At 40.9% G+C, this 11704-nt stretch overlaps 4 non-coding genes and 3 pseudogenes across 4 annotated transcripts; all 7 read left to right on the forward strand.

Annotated features, from left to right (window-relative positions):
* Nucleotides 1–3383: 3383 nt before the first annotated feature.
* Nucleotides 3384–3574, forward strand: LOC115414451 (U2 spliceosomal RNA). The gene has a single exon (XR_003934653.1). It is a non-coding gene; the product is annotated as a U2 spliceosomal RNA (small nuclear RNA).
* Nucleotides 3575–4234: 660 nt separating this feature from the next.
* LOC115414430 (uncharacterized) lies at nucleotides 4235–4349 on the forward strand (annotated as a pseudogene).
* A 2940-nt stretch (nucleotides 4350–7289) lies between these two features.
* LOC115414435 (uncharacterized) lies at nucleotides 7290–7392 on the forward strand (annotated as a pseudogene).
* An 858-nt stretch (nucleotides 7393–8250) lies between these two features.
* LOC115414447 (U2 spliceosomal RNA) lies at nucleotides 8251–8441 on the forward strand. The gene has a single exon (XR_003934649.1). It is a non-coding gene; the product is annotated as a U2 spliceosomal RNA (small nuclear RNA).
* A 658-nt stretch (nucleotides 8442–9099) lies between these two features.
* On the forward strand, nucleotides 9100–9263 carry LOC115414412 (U1 spliceosomal RNA). Its single transcript, XR_003934620.1, has one exon. It is a non-coding gene; the product is annotated as a U1 spliceosomal RNA (small nuclear RNA).
* Nucleotides 9264–10105: 842 nt separating this feature from the next.
* Nucleotides 10106–10335, forward strand: LOC115414462 (uncharacterized; annotated as a pseudogene).
* A 750-nt stretch (nucleotides 10336–11085) lies between these two features.
* On the forward strand, nucleotides 11086–11270 carry LOC115414453 (U2 spliceosomal RNA). The gene has a single exon (XR_003934655.1). It is a non-coding gene; the product is annotated as a U2 spliceosomal RNA (small nuclear RNA).
* Nucleotides 11271–11704: the final 434 nt, after the last annotated feature.

Here is an 11704-nt window from a genome sequence, read left to right on the forward strand (position 1 = left end):
TGTTTCCAGGTAGAGTGGGGACCAGAAGACGACAACACAAGTGACGGACCAAAAAGTGTCGCATGGTGACTGCACAGAAAATTGCTAGAGTGAAATAAATTGATTTTGTATCAATCCAACATTGACAAAGATAGAAACAAAGGGAATTTTATCCATAATTTTTATCTGTTTTGGTTAGTTTTATAAGCACACAATACAGTTTCAGTTAGTTTTAGTTTTTTTTCTTTTAATTATTGTTTTCGTCATTTCATTAGTTTTTGTTAACGATAATAACCTTGGTGCCAGGCACAACAAACCCTGCTCTTCAAGTGCTTCCATATCTGCGCCAAGTCTGAAGTAAACTGAAACAAAATGGATGTTTTTACATGTAAGTAAATGGGAGAAAAAAAAAGATTTAAAAAATAAATAAATAAATAAATAAATAACTTTGACCTACTTTTACCAAAATGTAATAAGATCTATTCTGTGTCACTGGGTAAAAAAAAAAAAAAAAAGAAAAAAAAAAAAAAAAGGAACCAGCCGTCAAAGGACAAACAGGTTGGCTGAACAGAACACCTGCATAAACTCTGTTCTTGTGCTCCAGACTGCCCTCTGGTGCAGAAGAACACATTTACATTTATGCATCTGGCAGATGTTTTTTACAAAGCAACTTACAGGGGGAAAACCAAAAATAAAAAGAACAAAATTAAATAAAAATTTTAAAAATAAATAAATAAATAAATAATAAAAAAATTAAAAAAAAAAACAAAAATTAAAAAAAATAAATCGAAATAAATAAAAGCATTTTCCTCTATATTTAACATTTCTTAAGTGATTAGTTACAGTTTATTATGAAATCATCCTCTATATTTTACATTTATCCAGCGAAAATCTGGTATTTTTCACTAGTACAGGGTGGGGAAGCAAAATGTACAATGAACATTTAGTTGTTTTTTTCTCAGCAGGCACTACGTCAATTGTTTTGAACCCAAACATATACTGATGTCATAATCATACCTAACACTATTATCCATACCTTTTCAGAAACTTTTGCCCATATGAGTAATCAGGAAAGCAAATGTCAAAGAGTGTGTGATTTGCTGAATGCACTCGTCACACCAAAGGAGATTTCAAAAATAGTTGGAGTGTCCATAAAGACTGTTTATAATGGAAAGAAGAGAATGACTATGAGCAAAACTATTACCAGAAAGTCTGGAAGATACTATTAAAGAAGAATGGGAGAAGTTGTCACCCCAATATTTGAGGAACACTTGCACAAGTTTCAGGAAGCGTGTGAAGGCAGTTATTGAGAAAGAAGGAGGACACATAGAATAAAAACATTTTCTATTATGGACATTTTCTTGTGGCAAATAAATTCTCATGACTTTCAATAAACTAACTGGTCATACACTGTCTTTCAATCCCTGCCTCAAAATATTGTACATTTTGCTTCCCCACCCTGTAAATTTACTGACCATGTAGATGTTTCCAAAAAACAAAGAAAACTGAAGAAAAAGGGAGTTTTTCTGTCAAATCTATCATTAACTGAACATAAACTCACTACGGAGCCTCTGAACGTCCAAATATGGTCATATCTGATAACCATGAAAAGATGAAGAACTGTATTTGACACCAATTATTCACATGAATTGATACGATTAGTGGATCAACAGGAATTAAACAGTTTAGATCAGTAGATGGTTGAGGTTAAAGGAGGACGTTTGGGTCTTTAAGGGTTAAAAACACGTCATTTTACAGCAAATCTCTGTGCTGTCAGTAAGGGAAGTGTGTATGTGGAAATGTCTCAGACTGCAGTAAGGGAATGTCCTACATGACATTTATAAGACCTGGACTTCCAATAATGGGATCAGGGTTAACTCTGTTCTATGATGTGACAAATATACAAAAATAATCATTTTAAACATGCATATTGTAAATATGTAAATAATATGTATGTATGCATGCATGTACAGAAAAACACATTTAGCAGGTACTCTTTTATATTTCCTGTTTTACTCTTAGATATTCTGCCTGTATTTTACTGCTGTAAACACAGAGAGTCTTATCTTATCTTATCTTATCTTATCTTATCTTATCCTATCTTATCTTATCTTATCTTAGCTTATCTTATCTTATCTTAGCTTATCTTAGCTTATCTTATCCTATCTTATCTTATCTTATCTTATCTTATCCTATCTTATCTTATCTTATCTTATCTTATCTTATCCTATCTTATCCTATCTTATCTTATCTTATCTTATCTTATCTTATCTTATCTTATCTTATCTTATCTTATCTTATCTTATCTTAGCTTATCTTATCTTATCTTATCTTAGCTTATCTTAGCTTATCCTATCTTATCTTATCTTATCTTATCTTATCTTATCTTATCTTATCTTATCTTATCTTATCTTATCCTATCTTATCTTATCTTATCTTATCTTATCTTATCTTATCTTATCTTATCTTATCTTATCTTATCCTATCTTATCTTATCTTATCTTATCTTATCTTATCTTATCTTATCCTATCCTATCTTATCTTATCGCTCTCCCTGAGAATATGTTCAAAGAGGAAAAAAACAGGTACACGCCAAGGGAAGGAAAGGGGTTGCGGCAATGCTAGGGCTTGATGTAGGCCTTGTGAGAAAGAGCAGTCGCTCTGTCCTCGCAACAGATTGGAGCAAGTCAACAGTTCTGAAACCGGGCAATTCACGTCATCATTAACATGTGACGAAATACCTTTCACTTCAGTTTTTACCTGTGGAGTACCTTTTGTGTCCCGCCCCGCAGGTTCACCAGCTGTGTGCCTCTTTTTTTTTTTTCTTTTTTTTAAAGCATGGACTTACCGTCATGCCGAGTTAACCTGTAGGGATTGGCGTGTCGCTTTGGTCAGTGCACCTTGAAGGATGAGTTCAGGCTCCGACGAGCCTGAACTCAGGCGGAGGGAGGGCGCGGCAGAGAACAAACAGTTGACTTTTTTTTTTTTTTTTTTTACATTCAAGAGAGCAGACGGAGCTCAGAGTTCCACCGAGAAGCCGCTTGCAACGTGGAGTTGTGCGTCCCGTTAGCCAGCGTATTGTTGTTTCTTTTGGGACCGAGTACGTGTACATATACGGGGTGACTGAAAGGAAAAAGCTTGGGCTGGGTTTAAGCTTAAGATGGAAGATGTCACCAATTTAGACAGTAGCAAGTCACATGACTACAAATGCCATGAAGTGTCTTTGGTGGTTTTATTAATTATCTGGAAGAAACGGACACCCGTAGCGTACCTTTGTTTCCACGTTTGACTGTACTACCAGTGTCCCATACAAATGCGTCCGTTGGCTCAGGTTACACTCCGTTAACCCGTGATGGAGAATTACAACGGGGAGAATGGGCCGCTCTTGTCGACCTCCACCTCTCATCGCTTCTCGGCCTTTTGGTTAAGATCAAGTGTAGTATCTGTTCTTATCAGTTTAATATCTGATATGTCCCCTACCTCGGGGCCAAATATTAAGTTGGTTTTTGGATTGGGGAGCTGGAGTAGGGGCTTGCTCCATCCACTCCATGCATTGACCTGGTATTGCAGTATTTCCAGGAACAGTGCAACATTTACTCTCTGCATGTCAAATGGTAAGAGTCAGCTGTTGCTCTCCTTACACACCAGCGCTGTTTACATTTTTGTGTGCATGTCTCCTTGGAAAAGCCTTTGGTTAAACCACTGCCTTGCAATTCACTCACAAACAGTGGGAGAGAGTCTCTGAAACATTGTGCCGCTCCGTTTCACTTTGCCCGGGCTGAGATTTACCTGGACCGCTGAGTGTGTTTTCTCGGCCCCGAATGGCACCCCACAGGGTGGTGGCTCAAACGGGATGGTCCCTTTTGATTAGGCTTAAACGCCACTTTCCACTGGGATATTTAAATGCCCGCCCATGCTGGCTAGGTAAGATTTCGCCCGGTAGATGAAAGACAAGTAAGGCTTTGGAAAACCATGTCCCTTTACCGGGGCCCTGGACCAATCAGAGGGCGCAACTGTTGACAGTCAGTGCGGTAGGAGGAGGAGAAAAGCCCCGTGTGTGAATTCCTTGGTGCATGCTTATCCCCCAAATAGAAATTGCTCACAGATTTCTCATGTGGCCGGTCACCCGCCGGGGGTAAAAAAAGTCACCGATGGTGCTTTCAGACTGTGCTTTGGGTGCCGCGTGAATGATGGGCGCCATAGGTCAGCTGGACCTGTCTGTAAAACACCCCCTTTTGTGGCACGCTTGTGCCTCATACTTACCTGGCAGGGGAGACACCATGATCAAGAAGGTGGTTCACCCAGGGCGAGGCTCAACCATTGCACTGGGGTTGTGCTGACCCCTGCGAACGGCCCTCCGTCCGCGTGACGTGCAATTGAACGTTTCCCAAAAGCATACATAATGATGGTCAAGAAGCACACTTTTTTCCCGAACGTACATAAACTTTAGAAGTAACCCGGCGTGCGATGTTTGCCTGAACATTTCTAATCTAGTTTCTGTTCTCTGTGAACGTGTTGGTTTGTTTACAGGTGACATCACCTGCAGGAGGAGGGACAAACGTGAAAGACGTGTCCGTCTCTTTATTGTGTCCTCCGTTCGTCTCTCAATTGTGTCCTCCCGGTCTTTAATGTCTAAACAACGGGCAGTGTGTTTTCATCTGGTGTTTGTCATTTTTTTGTGAATGTTGTCGGCTCAGTTGTGAGATGAATAGGCTCTGTGTCATGTCCTTTTTTTAAATCTTGCTATTATATCATGCGCTTTTTATCTGTGGGTTTTTGAATTCCTGTCAGTGTTTGTTTTGCACTGTGATCTACAAATTCCAGACTGTCCGTTTATATTTATAATATCGTGTATATAGTACTATTGCTGTGTTATGTTCATTGTATCTGTATTTGTTAGTTTATAAAATATATTATGTAGTATTATATTATTGTTTTATTACATCTATATTTGTCAATTTATATTCATATTTGCATCTATCATCTTTCAAATTATCTCAACAATTACCAGTCTTCTGAATGCATTCATCTTCCAGTCACTATTATTCATGAAACATTCTTGTTTTTTTTAACATGTTCTTTTGACTGACTCTTGCATATATTTGTATGATTGACACCTCGTGTGCAAATGGAATGAATAAACTGTTAAATAATAAATGACGTTTCTTTGGGCGTCTTTTATTAAAACAAATTAACCCTTTCATGCATGAATTATGAGAACCTTAATCAAGATTTATTTCCTGAGTGTTTTTATTCCTCTTTAGGCATGATAAAAACAATGCGATTGAAACATTTTTTAGGAACCTGTTTTTCATGGAGTTCCAAAAACGTCCACTCAGCTTGAGAACATTTACTGACATTATGTGAAAACTATGAAATAAAACATTTTTAATGCTGCTAATCTGCTGTTTTCTCACATTTTAATATTCTCTAATAGTCACTACTCACTTCATTGAGATAATATGATAAAAAAAAACAAAACCTTTTTGTTTAAAAAAAAAATGTTGATTGTAGTTTAACAACAGTAAGCAATTGATTTAAACTCAAACATGTCACTGCAGATCATGTTTATCATGAACAGAAAAGTTACAATAATGGTATGAATTGCAGTGTTTGGGACGGCCCACTGTATTGGCTGATACAGAACTAAAACAAAACCATGAATATACAAGAGAACAGCTGTAGAATAGCCATCCACTGTAGTGACCGCTATGCATGAAAGTGTTAAACCTGATATAACGTTTAAAAACGCACAATATACACATATTAACATTTTTTTTGAAAGAAAAATAAAATGACACATATGCACTCTCATATGCTTTTACATTTAGTTTTCAGGAGGCTGAGTCCTCAGCGCCTCATCCACCGCCTTCTGAAAGTCTGTGAAAGACTCAAAAGTCCTCCCAGTAAATCCCTGTGAGGCTGACATCTTTGTGGTCTGACAATATGTTTTTTTGCGATATGTCTTGTGGCCCCGTGTGGACATGCCACACAGAGAACATGCATACATTTTTGACACAGCCTGAGTCTCAAAAGGTGAGGGTCTCTTTTTACGTTCATAGACTGTGGATCTGGCCGGGTGGTGCAGGGGCGTTGGTAGAGCAGAGGCCAGGGGCTGCGATGAAGGTGCTGACAGCAGCAGATACTGGGAGGCAGGCAGGGGCCGTGCGGCAGCCGTGGGAATGTGTGAGGCAGACCCTGGGAGTCGTGTGTGTGTGGTGGGGGGCTGGCGTGCGGATGCTGCTGCTGCTGCTGCTGCACTGGTGGCGGAGAGAGCAGGCGTTGCTGTCCTTTGGTCTCCATCTTCCAACTAGGAATGGAATAAGTAATAACATACACAGTGTGTGTGTAATAACTGTCATGACATGCTTGGCAGAGACAGACAGATATTTGTATCACACATTTATATATATATATATATATATATATATATATATTTGTATTTGTATGTATTAAGGAATAAGTAATATAACATGCAGTCATATACATGTACGTAAACAATATGTGTGTAATAACTGTCATGACACGCTTGGCAGAGACAGGAAGGAATAAGTAGAGACACATACACACACACATACGTATATGAATGTATGTATTTAGGCTGCTTTTGAATACTTTTGATTTTGCCTTGATGTCTCTCATCAAAAAAGAGTTTATCTTGCCTTATTTGGTATCTTTGTTTTTTTTTTAGCGCAACCTCAGCCGTGTGACTGCACAGTTATTTTTCATTTGACATGCTGTATTAAAACACTATACCAAAAATCGCACTGAAAACGTGAAATCCGAGTGGGAAAAAATATCATTTAGAGCTGTTTTTTTTTTTTTTTTCTTTACCCAAAAACATTTTCATAATTTTGATTGAACATATAAATAGAACAGTTCAAAACAATAATATCAAATTAGCATATTCGCTAATATTTAAATGAAAAGGCAAGCAATATTTCCGCACAAATCGACATGGAGTTCTAGCGAGACTCCACGTCGCTAGCTAACTCGCGAATGTCATTCTTTACATGTCAATGTATGTGGTCAAGTACATGCGTGTAATAACTGTGTCACGATGGATAAACAAAAGCGACTCACCTGTAATTACCTCGAGACTCGGGGATGACCTGTTTTTTCTTTGATTTTCGCGAACACGGAAGAGGGGGTGGGACGTTGTTCGGAGCGATGACGACGGCGCATCTCCGGACCAATGGCGGGGCCGTATTGTCTACAGTTCGAACTGTAGACAATACGGCCTCCCGATTGGCCGAAACTGTAGACTCTCGGCCAATGGGGAGGCCGTATTGTCTACAGTTCTACAGTCTACAGTTGCACGGTAGGCCGCCCCACCTCTGCGAATTCCCCAAATGTGGGAATCTCGACTGCGTAATTTCTGGCAGTGGGGGACTGCGTTTGCGCTCTCCCCTGAGAATATGTTCAAAGAGGAAAAAAAAAAGTGCACGCCAAGGGAAGGAAAGGGGTTGCGGCAATGCTAGCGCTTGATGTAGGCCTTGTGAGAAAGAGCAGTCGCTCTGTCCTCGCAACAGATTGGAGCAAGTCAACAGTTCTGAAACCGGGCAATTCACGTCATCATTAACATGTGACGAAATACCTTTCACTTCAGTTTTTACCTGCGGAGTACCTTTCGTGTCCCACCCCGCAGGTTCGCTAGCTGTGTGCCTCTTTTATTTTATTTCATTTTTTTTTTTTTTTTTTTTTTTAAAACATGGATATACTGTCATGCCGACTTCACATGTAGTGATTGGCGTGTCGCTTTGGTCAGTGCACGTTGAAGGATGAGTTCAGGCTCCGACGAGCCTGAACTCAGGCGGAGGGAGGGCGCGGCAGAGAACAAACAGTTGACTTTTTTTTTTTTTACATTCAAGAGAGCAGACGGAGCTCAGAGTTCCACCGAGAAGCCGCTTGCAACGTGGAGTTGTGCGTCTCGTTAGCCAGCGTATTGTTGTTTCTTTTGGGACCGAGTACGTGTACATATACGGGGTGACTGAAAGGAAAAAGCTTGGGCTGGGTTTAAGCTTAAGATGGAAGATGTCACCAATTTAGACAGTAGCAAGTCACATGACTAGAAATGCCATGAAGTGTCTTTGGTGGTTTTATTAATTATCTGGAAGAAAAGGACACCCGTAGCGTACCTTTGTTTCCACGTTTGACTGTACTACCAGTGTCCCATACAAATGCGTCCGTGGGCTCAGGTTACACTCCGTTAACCCGTGATGGAGAATTACAACGGGGAGAATGGGCCGCTCTTGTCGACCTCCACCTCTCATCGCTTCTCGGCCTTTTGGCTAAGATCAAGTGTAGTATCTGTTCTTATCAGTTTAATATCTCATATGTCCCCTATCTGGGGTCCAAATATTAAATTGGTTTTTGGATCAGGGAGCTGGAGTAGGGGCTTGCTCCATCCACTCCATGCATTGACCTGGTATTGCAGTATTTCCAGGAACAGTGCAACACTTCCTCTCTGCATGTCAAATGGTAATAGTCAGCTTTTGCCCTTCTTACACACCAGCGCTGTTTACATTTTTGTGTGTGTCTCCTTGGAAAAGCCTTTGGTTAAACCACTGCCTTGCAATTCACTCACAAACAGTGGGAGGGAGTCTCTGAAACGTTGTGCCGCTCCGTTTCACTTTGCCCGGGCTGAGATTTACCTGGACCGCTGAGTGTGTTTTCTCGGCCCCGAATGGCACCCCACAGGGTGGTGGCTCAAACGGGATGGTCCCTTTTGATTAGGCTTAAACGTCAGTTTCCACTGGGATATTTAAATGCCCGCCCATGCTGGCTAGGTAAGATTTCGCCCGGTAGATGAAAGACAAGTAAGGCTTTGGAAAACCATGTCCCTTTACCGGGGCCCTGGACCAATCAGAGGGCGCAACTGTTGACAGTCAGTGCGGTAGGAGGAGGAGAAAAGCCCCGTGTGTGAATTCCTTGGTGCATGCTTATCCCCCAAATAGAAATTGCTCACAGATTTCTCATGTGGCCGGTCACCCGCCGGGGGTAAAAAAAGTCACCGATGGTGCTTTCAGACTGTGCTTTGGGTGCCGCGTGAATGATGGGCGCCATAGGTCAGCTGGACCTGTCTGTAAAACACCCCCTTTTGTGGCACGCTTGTGCCTCATACTTACCTGGCAGGGGAGACACCATGATCAAGAAGGTGGTTCACCCAGGGCAAGGCTCAACCATTGCACTGAGGTTGTGTTGACCCCTGTGAATTCCCCAAATGTGGGAATCTCAACTGCATAATTTCTGGCAGTGGGGGACTGCATTCGCGCTCTCCCCTGAGAATATGTTCAAAGAGGAAAAAAACAGGTGCACACCAAGGGAAGGAAAGGGGTTGCGGCAATGCTAGGGCTTGATGTAGGCCTTGTGAGAAAGAGCAGTCGCTCTGTCCTCGCAACAGATTGGAGCAAGTCAACAGTTCTGAAACCGGGCAATTCACGTCATCATTAACATGTGACGAAATACCTTTCAATTCAGTTTTTACCTGCGGAGTACCTTTTGTTTGCCGCCCCGCTGGTTCGCGAGCTGTGTGCCTTTTTTTTTTTTTCTTTTTTTTAAAGCATGGATTTACCGTCATGCCGAGTTAACCTGTAGGGATTGGCGTGTCGCTTTAGTCAGTGCACCTTGAAGGATGAGTTCAGGCTCCGACGAGCCTGAACTCAGGCAGAGGGAGGGCGCGGCAGAGAACAAACAGTTGACTTTTTTTTTTTTTCTCCATTCAAGAGAGCAGACGGAGCTCAGAGTTCCACCGAGAAGCCGCTTGCAACGTGGAGTTGTGCGTCTCGTTAGCCAGCGTATTGTTGTTTCTTTTGGGACCGAGTACGTGTACATATACGGGGTGACTGAAAGGAAAAAGCTTGGGCTGGGTTTAAGCTTAAGATGGAAGATGTCACCAATTTAGACAGTAGCAAGTCACATGACTACAAATGCCATGAAGTGTCTTTGGTGGTTTTATTAATTATCTGGAAGAAACGGACACTCGTAGCGTACCTTTGTTTCCACGTTTGACTGTACTGCCAGTGTCCCATACAAATGCGTCCGTCCGCTCAGGTTACACTCCGTTAACCCGTGACGGAGAATTACAACGGGGAGAATGGGCCGCTCTTGTCGACCTCCACCTCGCATCGCTTCTTGGCCTTTCGGCTAAGATCAAGTGTAGTATCTAGTGATGGTGAAATGAGGCCCTGTGAATGTGTCGAGGCTTTCTGGCCAAATGCTTCACCAAAAGCCTGATCAAACAAAGCCCCGTTTAACAGCTCATTTAAGAATACTGACATCTGCTGGTGTGTTGCATGCAGGGCAGTAGATCTATTAGTGTAATTGTTCCAGTATTATGTCAAAATTATCATTTGAGTTATTGTAAAGCTAAGTGAAAAACGTAATCTATCCTGATCATTGTATACTGACAAAATAACTTTGATGGTATATCAAAATGTCAATTTGTCAATTGTGATGTATTAATAAATCATTTTAGTGTGTGGCTGTTTTTATGATTAAATAGTTACATGACGTGCTTGTGTGACTGGGTTATTATTAACATTGGGGAAGTGGGTCAGGGATGGGGAGGTGTAATGACAGTTCTCTCATGCACAGCCGACACTTCACCTTAAACAATAACATTATATTCATGCATATGTGTTTCTTGGTAACATTATCATTGTATCAACATGTAACACATAAGTCATATATTTAATCTGTATTATTGATTTTATCGGTTTTATGTACCTCATCTATTTGATCTATCTTCTATGTGATCGATCTCAGCAGTTGTACATCATATTTTACCTTCTTGGGAGAAATCAGGTCAAAATGCTCCCAAACGGTAGATGTTCTTCTTCTTTTTGGTGGTTCCATAATTCCGCTCTTCTCCAGTCTGTTCTGTTCGACACGTCACGATCTTCAGAGTCACCTTGAATCACGCAGAACATTTCCTGTATTTCCCGCAGCTTTTTAAACGAATCGCATCACATAACGAGGCAATCACGTGATTTCAGAAAACGGGGCTTTGTTTGCCTTTTGTCACGTGAGACTGTCACTCACAATACAGGCCTCGAGGCAGGCTTCATCTGGGCACGCCCCTTTTGCTCGACACGGGCTTCGGGGATTCAGTGTCGGATGGAACAACACTAGTAGTATCTGTTCTTATCAGTTTAATATCTGATATGTCCCCTACCTGGGGGCCAAATATTAAATTGCGTTTTGGATCAGGGAGCTGGAAAAGGGGCTTGCTCCATCCACTCCACGCATTGACCTGGTATTGCAGTATTTCCAGGAACAGTGCAACACTTTCTCTCCGCATGTCAAATGGTAAAAGTATTTGATGTTGGCTCTCTGAGAAAGAGCTGTTGCTACAGGATGGAACAAGTCAGTATCTCTGAAATCATGCATTTCAAATGACATGGAAAATAAAGTTGGGCTGATAAAAACTCCAGAGTGTTGCTTTAAGCCAGGACTCTCAAACTCATTTTCTTTCAGGTTACACATTCCTCCAAATTTGATCTGAAGTGGGCCGGACCAGTTAAATAATCACAGAATAACCTATAAATAATGACAACATCTCATTAAATTCATTTTATTTTACTTTTTTTATTTGTTTTATTTTATTTTATTATTTTTTTATTTAACCTTCATTTAACCAGGAAGTCCCTTGAGATGAAATCTCTATTTCGAGGGAGACCTTGAAACCAAACCACATCAAACCGAGAAGAAAATCTGCAGTCAT

Source organism: Sphaeramia orbicularis, chromosome 22 (genome assembly GCF_902148855.1).
Source record: "Sphaeramia orbicularis chromosome 22, fSphaOr1.1, whole genome shotgun sequence".
Taxonomy (NCBI): Eukaryota; Metazoa; Chordata; class Actinopteri; order Kurtiformes; family Apogonidae; genus Sphaeramia; species Sphaeramia orbicularis.